General features: G+C 41.4%; 1 protein-coding gene across 2 annotated transcripts in view; it reads left to right on the forward strand.

The window, feature by feature from the left end:
• Positions 1 to 14,299, forward strand: part of rims1a (regulating synaptic membrane exocytosis 1a) — a 135,915-nt gene that overhangs the window by 41,508 nt on the left and 80,108 nt on the right. The window lies entirely within an intron of this gene.

The raw sequence follows: 14,299 nt of genomic DNA on the forward strand, positions 1-14,299 counted from the left end.
TTTTGCTCTCTCTTCCTTTTTTCCTTTTCTCTCTCTCTTCTCTTTCTCTGTCTTTCTTGCTTTCCCCTTTTCTCTTTCTCCCCTTCTCTCTTTCTATTTCTCTTTGGATTTCTTTATTTTTCTTTTTTTTCTTCCCCCTCCTCTCACCATTTCTCCTTTTATCTCTTTTGTTTTTCAGTTTCTATCTCCCTCTCTTTCTCCCTTTTTGTGCCTCACACTCTCTCTCATTCTCTCCCTCTATCCCTCTTATTTCTTTCTCTTTTTTTTCGTTCTCTCTAATCGACTAGTCCGGCCCCCGAGATAATATTTGTTCTATCGTGTGGCCCACAAGTTAGATAAGTTGGACAACCAATGACTGCTCTGTCTTGGGGCGTGGTAACAACAGTGGAGTTACAGTAAAATATTTTTTTAATAATGAATGAAATTATGACTCACAACAGTAATTTTATTCATTTTTAGTTTCTTTTGTCTTTTATTAGCATATTTGGTATTGGAGTAATCCAACAGTAATTCAAAGTAATCAAGTTAAAGTAACCCTACCCAACCCTGGTCGCATTGTATGTTAGTTTTGCTGGAGATCAAAGAGATCAAAGCCAGGAGAGAAAGCTTACCACGTGTTGTGAGTCATCATTTTATTCATCTTTAGTTTCTTTTGTCTTTTATTAGCATATTTGGTATTGGAGTAATCCAACAGTAATTCAAAGTAATTTAGTTAAAGTAACCCTACCCAACCCTGGTCGCATTGTATGTTAGTTTTGCTGGAGATCAAAGAGATCAAAGCCAGGAGAGAAAGCTTACCACGTGTTGTGAGTCATCATTTTATTCATCTTTAGTTTCTTTTGTCTTTTATTAGCATATTTGGTATTGGAGCAATCCAAAAGTAATTGAAAGTAATCCAGTTAAAGTAACCCTACCCAACCCTGCATTTTATGTTAGTTTTGCCGGAGATCAAAGACATCAAAGCCAGCAGAGAAAGCTTACCACGTGTTGTGAGTCATCATTTTATTCATATTTAGTTTATTTTGTCTTTTATTAGCATATTTGCTATTGGAGTGATCCAAAAGTATATGAAAGTAATCCAGTTAAAGTAACCCTACCCAACCCTGCATTTTATGTTAGTTTTGCCGGAGATCAAAGAGATCAAAGCCAGGAGAGAAAGCTTACCACGTGTTGTGAGTCATCATTTTATTCATCTTTAGTTTCTTTTGTCTTTTATTAGCATATTTGGTATTGGAGTAATCCAAAAGTCATTGAAAGTAATCCAGTTAAAGTAACCCTACCCAACCAGGTAGATAATCCATTCAATCGGTTTCACGGAAAGCCTCCTCACCTGATGCAAGTATTCCTCCGCCGACTCAAAAACTATCGGCCATTTAACATTTGCCAAGAATGAATCTCACAATGACAGCAAAGTGCTATTAACGTTGAAATAGCGCAAAAATATGTTGCAAATGTCTATCGATCGGATTCAGAAACGATGCGACGCTTCGAGTGTAGGAGAAGCCCGAGCGATACGTCGTCCCGGTTTAATGCCACGCCGGCTCATGATTAATATCGATTGTCCGTCTCACCGGTTGTGTCCTCCTCCACGTGCGTTTTGCATTGAATGCTCTTAAGGGGGCCATCTTTCTTCTGCTTCTTTATGTACATTGCCAAATGATAGTAGAAATACACACATACACTACAAACAGGGTTGGGTAGGGTTACTTTAACTGGATTACTTTCAATTACTTTTGGATGACTCCAATACCAAAGATGCTCATAAAAGACAAAAGAAACTAAATATGAGTAAAATGATGACTCACAACAGGTGGTAAGCTTTCTCTCCTGGCTTTGATCTCCGGCAAAACTAACATAAAATGCAGGGTTGGGTAGGGTTACTTTAACTGGATTACTTTCAATTACTTTTGGATGACTCCAATACCAAATATGCTAATACAAGACAAAAGAAACTAAATATGAATAAAATGATGACTCACAACACCTGGTAAGCTTTCTCTCCTGGCTTTGATCTCTTTGATCTCCGGCAAAACTAACATAAAATGCAGGGTTGGGTAGGGTTACTTTAACTGGATGACTTTCAATTACTTTTGGATTACTCCAATACCAAATATGCTAATAAAAGACAAAATAAACTAAATATGAACAAAATGATGACTCACAACAGGTGGTAAGCTTTCTTTCCTGGCTTTGATCTCTTTGATCTCCGGCAAAACTAACATAAAATGCAGCGTTGGGTAGGGTTACTTTAACTGGATGACTTTCAATTACTTTTGGATTACTCCAATACCAAATATGCTAATAAAAGACAAAATAAACTAAATATGAACAAAATGATGACTCACAACACGTGGTAAGCTATCTCTCCTGGCTTTGATCTCTTTGATCTCCGGCAAAACTAACATAAAATGCGACCGAAACAAAATGAAAATAAATCCAAACAGTGTGCCAACATCATTTTTGCCGTTCCATGTATTCCGTTACTCCCCGAGCCTGCACAAAATTTAGTCATTTTATTCATATTTAGTATCTTTTGTCTTTTATTAGCATATTTGGTATTGGAGTAATCCAAAAGTAATTGAAAGTAATCCAGTTAAAGTAACCCTACCCAACCCTGACTACAGAGCAGACTGTATGGTCTCACCGTGTGGTGCCCATCGTTTAGAACAGGGGTGTCAACCTCATTTGAACTCGGGGGCCACACGATAGAACAAACCTTCTGTCGGGGGCCGCATTAGTAGATTAAAGAGAAAGAAAAAGAGAGATAAAGTAATAAGCTAAAGAGGGAAGGAAAAGGAGAGAGGGCGGGACAAAGAAAGAAAAAGAAAAAGTGTGAGAAACAAAAGAGATAAAAAGTCATGAGAGAGGGGGGAAAGAAAGGAGGAGGAAGAAAGAAATCCAAAGAGAAATAGAAAGATGGAAGGAGAGAAAAGAGAAAAGAAAGCGCAAAGGGTAGGAAGAGAGAAAGAGAGAAAAGCAAACAAAGTTAAAAAGACACAGAGAGCGAAAGTAACAAAGAGCAGCAAAGGATGAGAAAAAGAGAGACACATAGAGTGAAAGAGAGAGAGATATTGAGAGAAAAAGGTAGACCGAGAGATAAAGCAATACAAGTACATCGTTTGTGAGAGGCAACATCAAGTGGACATATTTCAACCTGCAGCTCATTTTTCTCTTGTGCTCCACTCAGCGTTGTTATTTGTCATTGCAACATTCACTGCAGCCTGGTCATCCTGGAAGGGGGAGTACCTCAAGGTTTCTTTATTTTCCTCATGTTGAGGTTTTTCAGTTTTTCCTTGCCCTCATGTAGGTTTTAGATCAGGGGATGGTGTAGTCTGTAGTTTGCAAAAGTATGAGGTCTGTGCAGCCCTTTGAGACTCTTGACTTATATATTTTTTTCTAATCTTTCCTATCCCCAAAGTTCCTCTACATACCCCCAATTTGAGACAGAGAGTGGGAGAAAATGGGTGGAAAAGAGAGAGAGAGAGACAGAGAGAAAAGGAAATACAAGTACAGTGTCTTTGTTTGAGGCACCTGGCTTTGGCAACATCAAGTTGACATTTTTCCACCTGCAGCTTGTTTTTCTCTTGCGCTTCTCTGAGTGTTGTCTCGCGGGCCGGATTCAATCCCTTAGCGGGCCTGATCTGGCCCGCGGGCCGCCTTTTTGACACCTGTGATCTAGAAATAGACATACAGCGGGGGAAATTACAGCTATCCCGAGGGAAATTATATTTCCTTGACGGTATGTGGACATTATAAATTGAACTGGGTACTGTAGGTGATATATTTACGATATTTGTGTATAATACACGTTTCCTTACTTAAAACATACCTTTAGGTTTGGGTATGCGTTATACGCAGTATTTGTAGAATGATTGAACAGTCGAAAAATTCAGCTGACCACGATATATAAGATACATATTTTATACATAAATACATATATGTTTTTCGATGGATTTACCTTTAATGGAAGGACCCGGACAGGAAACGGGAAGCAGAACCCAATCGCGTAACGTTACTCACAGTTTATTGGGGAGAAAAGGAATGAGCGCACACTCGATCCGGGGATCGTTGGTTGCGGAAGTAAATTGATCAGAACCAGGAAGTGGTCAAAATCAAACAGATCGGGGCGAGAGCAAAACAGGGGCAAAACACAGGCAAAAACGGGGATTCACAGGGCTTGCCGTATCACAACAGAGTTTAGCAGGAGTTTCGCAGATGCTCCGACACCGGGCGACTCACAAGACAGCGTTTAAGTAGTCAGGGAGCAATCTGTCAACGCGTTTTAGCTGGTGTCCATGGGCGGGGCCAATTGGGCGCCGTGGCAACCGTGACATTTAAATGCAGCTGCAAAAAACATATGTTAACACCTGCTAATTCGCAAGTACTTTGGTCTAGTGATATGCTAATAAAAGACAAAAGAAACTAAATATGAATAAAATGATGACTCACAACACGTGGCAAGCTTTCTCTCCTGGCTTTGATCTCTTTGATCTCCGGCAAAACTAACATCAAATGCGACAGAAACAAAATGAAAAGAAATCCAAACAGCTTGCCAACATCATTTTTGCCGTTCCATGTACTCCGTTACTCCCCAAGCCTGCACAAAATTTAGTCATTTTACTCATATTTAGTTTCTTTTGTCTTTTATTAGCATATTAGGTATTGGAGTAATCCAAAAGCAATTGAAAGTAATCCAGTTAAAGTAACCCTACCCAACCCTGATAGATTGATACATAGATAGATACATAGATAGCAGGGTTGGGTAGGGTTACTTTAACTGGATTACTTTCAATTACTTTTGGATTACTCCAATACCAAATATGCTAATAAAAGACAAAAGAAACTAAAGATGAATACAATGATGACTCACAACACGTGGTAAGCTTTCTCTCCTGGCTTTGATCTCTTTGATCTCCGGCAAAACAAATTGAAAATCAATCCAAACAGCTTGCCAACATCATTTTTGCCGTTCCATGTGTTCCGTTACTCCCCAAGCCTGCACAAAATTGAGTCATTTTATTCATAATTAGTTTGTTTTGTCTTTTATTAGCATATTTGGTATTGGAGTAATCCAAAAGTAATTGAAAGTAATCCAGTTAAAGTAACCCTGCCTAACCCTGCATTGTATGTTAGTTTTGCTGGAGATCAAAGAGATCAAAGCCAGGAGAGAAAGCTTACCACGTGTTGTGAGTCATCATTGTATTCATATTTAGTTTCTTTTGTTTTTTATTAGCATATTTGGTATTGGAGTAATCCAAAAGTAATTGGAAGTAATCCAGTTAAAGTAACCCTACCTAACTCTGCATTTTATGTTAGTTTTGCTGGAGATCAAAGAGATCAAAGCCAAGAGAGAAAGCTTACCACGTGTTGTGAGTCATCATTTTACTCATATTTAGTTTCTTTTGTCTTTTATTAGCATATTTGGTATTGGAGTAATCCAAAAGTAATTGAAAATAATCCAGTTAAAGTAACCCTACCTAACCCTGCATTTTATGTTAGTTTTGCCGGAGATCAAAGAGATCAAAGCCAGCAGAGAAAGCTTACCACGTGTTGTGAGTCATCATTTTACTCATATTTAGTTTATTTTGTCTTTTATTAGCATATTTGGTATTGGAGTAATCCAAAAGTAACTGAAAGTAATCAAGTTAAAGTAACCCTCCCCAACCCTGGTCGCATTTTATGTTAGTTTTGCCGGAGATCAAAGAGATCATAGCCAGGAGAGAAAGCTTACCACGTGTTGTGAGTCATCTTTTTATTCATATTTAGTTTCTTTTGTTTTTTTATTAGCATATTTGGTATTGGAGTAATCCAAAAGTAATTGAAAGTAATCCAGTTAAAGTAACCCTATCTAACCCTGCATTTTATGTTAGTTTTGCCGGAGATCAAAGAGATCAAAGCCAGGAGAGAAAGCTTACCACGTGTTGTGAGTCATCATTTTATTCATATTTAGTTTATTTTGTCTTTTATTAGCATATTTGGTATTGGAGTCATCCAAAAGTCATTGAAAGTAATCCAGTTAAAGTAACGTAACCCAACCCTGCCCGCGACCAGCGATCTCCGCATCGTGTGCGCGCTCCTTTCCCTTTTTCCCGATGAAACAGTGAGAAACGTTACGCGATTGGGTCCTGTCTCTGTTGGGGGTCCTGACAAATCCATGGACCGTGTTTGTGAGAATCATCCATCTGCGTAAGAACACATGTACTTTACATGTATTGTAAAAGCGTACGTGTTTGGTGTTGCGGAAGAGTTGTGGTGCGCTGATGTAGTACCTCATTAGCTCTTGCGGACACTAATCTCCTTTGTGGCAGTCTTTCATCCTTAGCTCAGGATTTATAGACGCCCACAGTCGCATGCTGCCGAGGCAATAAGTCAAGCTGTCATTGGTGGCTACCACTTCCTGTTCCCACCCATCGCCTCTTCCAGTCTTCATTTTACCTCTGAAACGCTTGAAACGACAGTGAGCAACGGCAATCCCGAGTGTGGCAACTCAGTTATTATCAAACATGTCCAAAATTTGACATTTTGCTGAGTTTCCGGCAAGGAAAAATTATTTTTCGCTTTTGAATGAATCGACTCATGTACGATCGCCTACAAACGTCATTTGTTTTCACAAGATTTTCCATTTCTTTTTTTTCCTGCTATCTTTTGTCGCATAATACTAACATTTTTGGGGGCTTATTTAGTCGGTTGCACGATACACAACTGTATTTAATCATATATTGGCTTGATATACCGTATTTTCCGCACTATAAGGCGCACCTAAAAGTCTTAATTTTTTTCAAAAGCTGACCATGCGCCTTATAATACAGTGCGCCTTATTTATAGATCAATATTAAATCGCAAAGTCTTCCAACTAACTTGCAGCCGCCGACTCGATTTTCCCCCGAACGCCAAGTCGTCCGCGGTGTATGCTGGGATTTATATACCGGCGTTTCATTGGCTAACCAATGTGTCAATCATCATTTGAATGGATCACTATTGGCTAAAGTTATTCGGAGGTCAATGGGCGGACCCTTTTTATCATTTACAGGCTGGCATTGGCTGAAGCGGCAAAACACGGCATACAGAAAGCATTTTTTTACTATTCTGTATTTGTAAATATTTTATTCTCCTGGATTTACTAAACTCGCGGATATAAGAGGACCATGGCTGCACATTATTATTGAACACAACGACTTCAGTGAGCTACTTCGGCTATATATTTTCCCTGTATCTTGTTTCAGACTGAACTCGATGTTTCTGTGATAAGCGGTGCAGATAATGGATGGAATGGAGTGTCTATTTTTAAATTAAACTCAATTCCAAGTGTTCATTGTCATTTGCACAGTAAAGTTGCGAGCGAAAATAGAAACTAAGGAATGGTTGGCATTTCTTGAATCCCAAGACTTTAACATTCCGAATGATATTTGGAACGATGCATTTGAGTGACATCGTACGGACACCGCATCCGCACGTGTTCTCGACACGTATTGGCGTCTTTGCAAGCTTTGGGAATGTTAAGGGGGTAATAAGTTGGACTGAACCATCTGACTGTTTTGTCGACGTTCCCATTGTAGCGCCTTATAATCCGGTGCGTCTTATGTATGTCAAATATAGAACCAAAAACTATTTTTTCGGGGTGCGCCCTATAACCTGGTGTGCCTTATAGTGCGGAAAATACGGTAATTGGAAATTATTTAAATGCAAGACAAACTTTTTTTTCTTTTTCCCTGTTATTTTCTATTTTTTTTAATTCCTTTAAAAAAAAAATCTCATTGTGTTTATTTTTTCCTGGCTGTTACTTTTTTTGTTGTTCTTTATTTATTTTTTCCTTCGTTTCTTTTTCTTTGCTTTTTTTTCTGGCTTTTTTTCTGAATTTTTCCTTCTTTTTTCTCTTCCTTTTGTTTCTTTTTTCCTCAGCTTTTCACTACTATCTTAGAGGGAACATTGGTCCCAACAGAAATCTATGGGTCTCCAAAATTTAGCCATTATCTTCCAACCGTTATTCACAACGCTTATCCTCAGTAGGGTCGCGGGGGTGCTGGAGCCCATCCCAGCCATCTTCGGGCAGTGGGCAGGGGACACCCTGAGCTGGTTGTCAGCCAGTCGCAGGGCACACAGGGACAGACAATTCACTCGCTCATTCAGACCTAAGGACAATTTGAACTGGCCAATTAACCTGACATGCATGTTTTTGGCACAGGGAGAACATGCAAACTTCACACAGGATCCCATGACCTCAGTTTAGAAAAAAATCATATGTGAAGAAAGATGTATTTATTTTACATAGTGGAAACCCCACCCAAGGTCGCAGCCATGTTTGTCTAGCAACTTGCTGCTACGCTGTTATCTGTGGCACTCGTTTTTGTTCGCAATAGACCGTACAGTGCCATCTAGTGGTCAAATATTACATACTGGAGCTTTCACCAAAAGCGGCAGAAGCTCAGGAGGTAGAGCGATCGTCTTAGGATTAAGGGATCCCAGTTCGAATCCCGGCTTGTCCGTGTTACATGTCGAAGTGTCCTGGGTTAAGACACTGAACCCCCAACACCCCCCAATGGGCAGGTTTACTTTTTTCCTTTGTTTATTTATTTTCTTTTTTTCTGAATTTTTCCTTCTTTTTTCTCTTCTTTTTGTTTCTTTTTTTTCTCAGCTTTTCACTACTTTTTCATTTTGGATTTTTTTTTTCTCTTTTTTGTTCTATTTCCCCTTCCTTTAAGTCATTTTGTGCACAGTTTTACATAAAAGTTGGTCATATAGGGATGAAAGAAGCAAAGGCAACCTGAAGAGCCGTTTAGGACCCGAAAGAGCCAGTTCCTTTTAGTGAGCCGTAGAAGCCGGTTCTCGACAAATTCTACTAACTCACACAGGCAGCTTAGAGGGAACATTGCGCCGGATAGATTTTTTTTCCACTTTTTTTATTTACTTTAAAAAAAAATCCTATTGTGTTATTTTTTTCCCAGCTGTTACTTTTTTCTTGCTATATTGTTCTCTATTTCCTTTCTCCTTTTATTTGTTTCTTTTTCTTTTTTCCTGGCTTTTTTTCTGAAATTTTCCTGCTCTTTTTCTCTCCTTTTGTTTCTTTTTTTCCCCAGCTCTTCACTACTTTTTCATTTTGGTATTTTTTTTATTTTTTCTTCTATTGGTAAAAACATGCATTTCAGGTGAATTGGCCGGTCCAAATTGTCCCTAGGTGTGAATGAGCGAATGAGTTGTCTGTCCCCGTGTGCCCTGCGATTGGCTGGCAACCAGTTCAGGGTGTCCCCTGCCCACTGCCCGGAGACGGCTGGGATGGGCTCCAGCCCCCCCGCGACCCTAATGAGGATAAGCGTTACGGCTAATGAGATGAGAGATGAGAGATGAGACTAGTTTTACCGATTGAAATTTGCTTTCGCAGCAATCTGTGTCTTTGATTTTTTTACATGATCTCCTTATTTTTCGTCCCCACGCGTGACATACCCATGATCTGATTTCCCTGCATGCACACGGATCATCAGATCCCTGAAAACGGATCCTTTGGACCAGATATCGTGCTCGAGAATCGCGTGGTCTCTTTAAGAAATATATCCAGGAGAGCACACGTTTCACGTACAGCACACGTGAGCGATAATGTACATACAGTACTGTATATGAGAGCAGATCTCACACACAGATGGGTGCACACGGGCACAGATGCTGCACCACGCCAAACAAACATACGCGGGTTTTGTGTCCTAGTTTCCATCTATGGAGAAGCGAATCTCTCTGTAGTTGGAAGATCTCTGGGGGATCTTACTACACTGACGTGACACACTGCTGCTGCTGCAGTTGTGTGCGTTTGTGTCGCGCGGATCGCAATATGCTCATGGTCAGGGTTGGGTGGGGTTACTTTAACTCATTTGTGTCAAACGGGCGGCCCGCGGGCCGGATCAGGCCCGCTAAGGGATTGAATCCGGCCCGCGAGACAACACTCAGAGAAGCGCAAGAGAAAAACGAGCTGCATGCTAAAAAAAATATGCTAATGCTAACATGCAAACGAATTAGCAAAATGATTGGGCTCAATGCATTACGGGTGGACCAATTTAGATAGAATGGCCCATTCATTTTGAATGGGCCCATTGAAAATGTTTTTAAAGTGTAATAACAGTGTTATTACTATGTTATTACCATGAATGTGATTTTTTTTGACCGCCACAAGGAATATCCTTGTTATGGGCCAATCTAAAATGAACTTGCCAGTACCGGGGGACTCCGCCCCCCCACAGAACCAAGGTAAAAATTACCAAAACATCTCTTGGAGTTAAAAACTAAGCTAATGTAATTCACCCTGGTCATCCTGAAAGGGGGATACCACTTGTGAGGTCCTTTCTCAAGGTTTCTCTTTTTCCTCACACTGAGGTTTTGAGTTGTTCCTTGCCCGCATGTTGGTTTAAGATCAGGTAATTGTGTCATTGTAATCCTATGCAGTCCTTTGAGACATTTTTGTGATTAAGGGCCATATAAATAAATTTGACTTGACTTGACTTAACTCTTAATACAACCAATTCAACGCTACCGGTCTTCTACTAATATCTTCCAGATCCATCACAACTCTTACAATTGCCGCGGGAATTCATCTCATCTCATCTCATTAGCTGCACCGCTTATCCTCAGTAGGGTCGCGGGGATTCTGGAGCCCATCCCAGCAATCATCGGGCAGTGGGCAGGGGACACCCTGAACTGGTTGCCAGCCAATCACAGGGCACACAGGGACAGACAACTCATTCGCTCATTCACACCTAGGGACAATTTGGACCAGCCAATTCACCTGAAATGCATGTTTTTATAATGTGGGAGGAAACCGGAGTGCCCGGAGGAAACCCACGCAAGCACAGGGAGAACATACAAACTCCGCACAGGAAGTCTGGAGCTGGATTTGAACCCACGACAGGTTCCCATGACATGAACTGTGCCGCACAAGCGCTAACCACTGAATTGTCTAGTTTAAATCAACATTGTTTTTTTTTTTTTGTTCATAACGAATGGGATTTGTTTCTTCGACCACTAGGAGGTGCTAAATAATACACCGTCCCTTTAAATGACGTGGAGGATGTTTTCAACAAGGATGTACCGTCCCACATGACCCTGTGCGTGCATGTGCGCGCTTCAGTGTGTATCGGAACACGTTCTCCAGCTTTCCCTGGTGGCGCCGGGCTGTTTGGCAGGATAAATATAGCCGCGGCGTCGGTGTAAAGCTGTTTTCTCCTCATCTTTTGTAGCTTTAACCAAAAGCAATCTGGAGGAGGGGAAAAGTGAAAGGGAAGGTGGCGAGAGAGTGGAGGGAGAGGACGGCGGGGTAAAGGGGCGGTGGGTACGGCAGACGGCAGAGTGTTTTATTTTAGCTCTCTTTAAATAGTCATCGGGGAGTGTTCAAGAGTAATGAGAACCCTGGTGGTTGGAGAAGACAGACTGACTTGGAAAACCTGGCATCTCACTCCTCCTCCATCCTCCTCCCGTCTTCCTCCGTCACTGAATCTGATATAAGCCCGGGCTTATGACTACGACTGTGCTCTTGCTGCAGGGCCTTCGTGCCGCGCTTCCCTTTTTTTCGCACTGTGATTCATCCGATTTATTCCCGGGACGGGATCACGTCCGTCATCGATATCGACTGTCGATGGCGGAACGAGGAGTTGGTGATTTGTAAATTTTCTGAATGGAGTGACGCTTGAAATGCGTGACGAATTACACCAGGGATCTCATCTCATCTCATTAGCTACACCGGTTATCCTCAGTAGGGTCGCGGGGGTGCTGGAGCCCATCCCAGCAATCATCGGGCAGTGGGCAGGGGACACCCTGAACTGGTGGCCAGCCAATCGCAGGGCACACAGGGACAGACAACTCATTCGCTCATTCACACCTAGGGACAATTTGGACCGGACAATTCACCTGAAATGCATGTTTTTGGAATGTGGGAGGAAACCGGAGTGCCCGGAGGAAACCCACGCAAGCACGGGGAGAACATACAAACTCCGCACAGGAAGTCTGGAGCTGGATTTGAACCCACGCAGGAGGTTCCCAAGACATGAACTGTGCCGCATATGCGCTAACCACTGCCCAGACCAGGGTTGTCAAACTCAATTGCACAAGGGGCCAAAATTCAAAACGCACTTAAGGTCGCGGGCCAACCAGGATAAACATTTATTAAACACACTTAAACTGAACATTTTTGGATTATAAATATGAATAAAAACAGACAATAATATCAAATTTAAACCTTAAATCACTTATAAAGTATTTATTATTTTGCTGTAAATAAAAATATCTTGTTAAATCATACAACTTAGAACTTAACTTAAACAATTCAAATTCCTTTGCTCCTATGTCAATGTATATATTAAAAAAAACTTAAATATCCCAAAAGATTTTGCTCTGCTTAATATATCTCCTATCAAAAAAGGAATTTGAAAACGCTACACAAATTATTTTGTAAAAACGTCACAACATTCTGAAAACAGGGAGCCTGATATGCTTACCTTTGGCGCAGACGGAGTAGGGCGAGAGACGAGAGGGTGTGCCTGCACTTTTTGCATAGCTCCACCCATCCCTCCCACTCACCCAATCAAATAACTTTAAGTTCTCTTCCTGTGTTTTGGCGTAGTTACAATTTGTTCCGTGGATTCATCAAAAAGTATCTGAACACTGAACACAGATTATATAGTGAGCTTTTATATAAAGGATTCTTTAGCGTTGTACAGCCAAAACGAGTTTTTTTTGTGTGACACCCTCACTGTAAATCGTTTGGTTTGGCTTTGCATGTATCCGAACAGGATTAATGGCTCAAGTTTTGAACGAGATGGAGAAAATTTGCATGCAATTAAATTTGTCTCCGAGCCATAGGTACTCATAGAAAGAGCCATATATGGTTCGGAGCCATAGGTTTCTGACCCCTGGTATATAGTATAGAATACGTCATATATGAAGGAATAGGTACGGTGACTAAAACGTCAGAATATTATATCCAGGGATGAGACGGCGTTGTCCATATTGACGGGCCATTAATAACAATAATGTAAAATGGTCTTGCGGCCCGGATATGGCCCGCGGGCCGGGAGTTTGACACATGTGAATTAGACTAATGATTCTTAATTGGGGGAAGCACGGCGGCACAGTGGTTAGCGCGTGCGCGGCACAGTTCTAAGGTCTTGGGAACCTCCTGTGTGGGTTCAAATCCAGTTACCAACCTTCATGTGCGGAGTTTGCATGTTCTCCCCGTTCTTGCGTATGTTTACTCCGGGCACTCCGGTTTCCTCCCACATTCCAAAGACATGCATTTCAGGTGGATTGGCCGGTCCAAATTGTCCCTAGGTGTGAATGAGCGAGTTGTCTGTCCCTGTGTGCCCTGCGATTGGCTGGCAACCAGTTCAGGGTGTCCCCTGCCCACTGCCCGATGATTGCTGGGATGGGCTCCAGCACCCCTGCGACCCTACTGAGGATAAGCGGTGCAACTAATGAGATGAGATGAGATTCTTAATTGGCATGTTTTTAACGCAATGTAATAATAATTAATAATTAATAATAATAATAATTTCCTTGTATTGTCATTCTGTGTAACAATGTACACAGAACGAAATGTCGATTGCACCTGACCCGTTGTAGCGAGCCGATGCAGCCGCAGCCAACAGAGGGCGCCGCCGACCACTTTTTAAGTCTTAGGAATGACTCGGCCGGGGCGCGAACCCGAACCTCCCAGTCTCAAAGCGGGCGCCTTACCATCTAGGCTACTGAGCTGGTAAATGTAGTAATCTATTGTTTATCGCCTGGCGGTTCTACTAAATTACACCCTAAATGACACCCTGGGAAAGACCCCTCCTAATTTTCTATTATTATTATATTTTTTTAAAGTTTGTGTCCCGCCCCCCATGTGTCAGGGTAAAAATGCCGCCCCAGGTGGCTTCCCGTCTTCCCCGTGCCTAAAACCGCTACTGTTCATTTATTTTGCACATCTGGTTAGCTGCTCCTCTTGCACTCTTTGCACTACTGTACAATACTCATAGCTATAATTATTTAGTATATTATTAGTATTTCAATACTCCAACTTCATAAACATTTTATTCATATCTCAAGGAAACTGTGCGGGTCAGATGTATCGACATTTCGTTCCGTATACATGTGTACAAGAATGACAATAAAGTATATTTGAATCTGAATGTGAATCTGAATTGCTGGGATGGGCTCCAGTACCCCCGCGACCCTACTGAGGATAAGCGGTGCAGAAAATGGATGAATTGATAGTACCGAATTGTTGATGTTATTATTGGGCAGGGCTGTGACAATTGGGCCGGTCCGGGGAAAAGCCAACTCG

The sequence above is a fragment of the Urocampus carinirostris genome, chromosome 13 (genome assembly GCF_059441175.1).
Source record: "Urocampus carinirostris isolate Australia breed hairy pipefish chromosome 13, RoL_Ucar_1.0, whole genome shotgun sequence".
NCBI lineage: Eukaryota > Metazoa > Chordata > Actinopteri > Syngnathiformes > Syngnathidae > Urocampus > Urocampus carinirostris.